Source organism: Urocitellus parryii, chromosome 11 (assembly GCF_045843805.1).
Source record: "Urocitellus parryii isolate mUroPar1 chromosome 11, mUroPar1.hap1, whole genome shotgun sequence".
NCBI lineage: Eukaryota > Metazoa > Chordata > Mammalia > Rodentia > Sciuridae > Urocitellus > Urocitellus parryii.
This window is the reverse complement of record NC_135541.1, coordinates 59,975,940-59,978,433: the sequence shown is the minus strand read 5'-3', so window position 1 is coordinate 59,978,433 and position 2,494 is coordinate 59,975,940. Positions and strand designations below refer to the sequence as shown.

The 2,494-nt window shown below is 34.5% G+C and overlaps 1 pseudogene; it reads left to right on the top strand.

Annotated features, from left to right (window-relative positions):
• Window positions 1-1,164: 1,164 nt before the first annotated feature.
• Window positions 1,165-1,977, top strand: LOC113197749 (nucleophosmin-like; annotated as a pseudogene).
• The last annotated feature ends 517 nt before the right edge of the window (window positions 1,978-2,494 follow it).

Here is a 2,494-nt window from a genome sequence, read left to right as displayed (position 1 = left end):
CAACTTTGGAATATGACATAACATACCACAGATGGGATAGTGTTATTGTCTTCATGCATATAAGTGTGTTGGAAAATATGTTTCTTCATTGTATTTTATAGCTTGCCAGTAGCAGCTAGACTCATCTCTCTCTCTCTCTCTCTCTCTCTCTCTCTCTCTCTCTCTCTCTCTCTTATTTCTCCTCCTCTCTTTTTCTCCCTTTTACTTATTTATTTATTTTGGTCTGGGATGGTGATAGGCAACTAACTTTTATAATTATCACCTTGGTGTTCCCTACAGCTTCATTCAATCTATATCATCTTGTCTGTTTTATTGTGATACTCTTATAACTATATTGCTCTTTGACCCCTGAATTCTCAATATGATGCATATTTATTGTTATGATAGCTCCTACAGTTCAGTCAGAAGGACATGAGATTTGAACTGTTTTTTTTATGTAGTGTTTTATTTTATTTTATTTTATTTTACATTTCTGGACAATTTGACCAACCTATGGATAGTTACATTATCATCAAATCTTTTTCTTTCTCCTGTAAACTGATTTAATAAGAATTGATCAGTTAACATCTTATATACCATGTTACTTTTTGGAACATGTTCAACTTTACCTGAAACAGTCGAGTTGTAATGGCATTCTTATTTTTTAGAGTAACATTTTTATTATTCTTTCATATTTTGCATCTGGTTTTGTTTTCCTTGTAGAGCACAGACTATTTAAACTGTCAATGAAATATCTGCAACCCATTTATATTATTTTGCTTTATAACTATATAACTGAGATATAATTCACATACTATTTGATTCACATACTGAAAGCATCCAATTCCATGGATTTTAGTATCCTCATAGCATTGTGCAAATATCACCATAATATCTTTAGAACATTTTTATCACCCCCAAAAGAAACCCCATATACATTTAACAGTTACTTTCCACTTCTCCCCAACACAAGGCACACACTAATCTACTTTCTGTCTCTATAGATTTGGCTCTTCTGAACATTTCTTATAAATGGAAACCTACCATATGTGATCTTTGAGGCTGTTTTCTTTTACTTACCACATAATTTCAAGATTAAACTATGTCCATTCTGTGCTTCTCTTCTCTAGGGCAGCAGCCCATTTTCTGTCCATCTTATCTTCCACCTAAGTGTGCTACTACCCCATGGAAGATTTGATGGATATGGACATGAGCCTCCTGGGCCCCCAGAACTATCTGTGTGAGCTAAAGGCTGACAAAGATGATCACTTCAAGGTGGATAGTGATGAAAATGAGTAGCAGTTAGCATTACAAACAGTCAGTTTAGGGGCTGATGCAAAAGATGAGTTGTACATTGTTGAAGCAAAGGCCATGAATTATGAAGGCAGTGTGAATAAATTAACACTGGAAACTTTAAAAATGTCTGTACAGCCAACGATTTCCCCTGGGAGTGTTGAAATCACAACACCTGTGGTCTTAAGGTTGGAGTGTAGTTCAGTTCAGAAACTGTGTGTATTAGTGGGTACCACTTAGTAGCTGTGGAGGAAGATGCCCCTGGAGGTGGTAGCAACATTCCCCAGAAAAAAAGTAAAACTTGCTGCTGATGAAGATGAAGATGATGATGATGATGATGAAGATGATGATGAGTTTGATGATGAGAAAACTGAAGAAAAAGCTCCAGTGAAGAAATCTATAAAAGATTCTCCAGGCAAAAATGTACAAAAATCAAACCAGAATGGAAAAGAATCAATACTATAAACACCAAGATCAAAAGGTCAGGAATCCTTCAAAAAAAAAAAAAAAAACAGGAATAAAAACCCTAAAACACCAAAAAGACCTACTTCTGTGGAAGACATTAAACCAAAAAAATGCAAGTATAGAAAAAGATGGTGTCTTCCCAAAGTGGAAACCAAGTTCATCAATTCTGTGAAGAATTGCTTCTGGATGACTGACTAGGAGGCTATTGAAATTCTCTGGCAATGGAGGAAGTCTCTTTAAGAAAAACAGTTTAAACAGTTTGTTAAAAATTCTTATCTTGGGCTGGGGATATAGCTCAGTTGGTAGAGTGCTTGCCTAGCATGTACAAGGCCCTGGGTTCAATACCTAGTGAAAAAAAAAAAAAGCAAAACAACAACAAAAAACACCCTTTAATTTGTTTCTGTAACAGTAACAGTTGATATCTGGCTGTTTTTTTTTTTTTTATGATGCAAAGTGAGAACGTTTCTCACGGTGTTTGATAAATGTTGTCCAGGTTCCATTGTCAAGAATGTGTTATCCAAAATGCCTGTTCAGTTTTTAAAGATGGAACTTCAAACTTTGCTTGGTTTTTGAGTATATATGAAATGTTATATGATAGGACATAGTAGTAGTGGTGGCCAGACATGGAAATGATGGGGTGACAAAAATAAACATGTGGAATAAACTCAGTATTTTAATTAAAAAAAAATTCAACTATGTTAAAATATTCATGTTAATACATAGAGTATATATCAATACTTCATTTCTTTGCACTGAC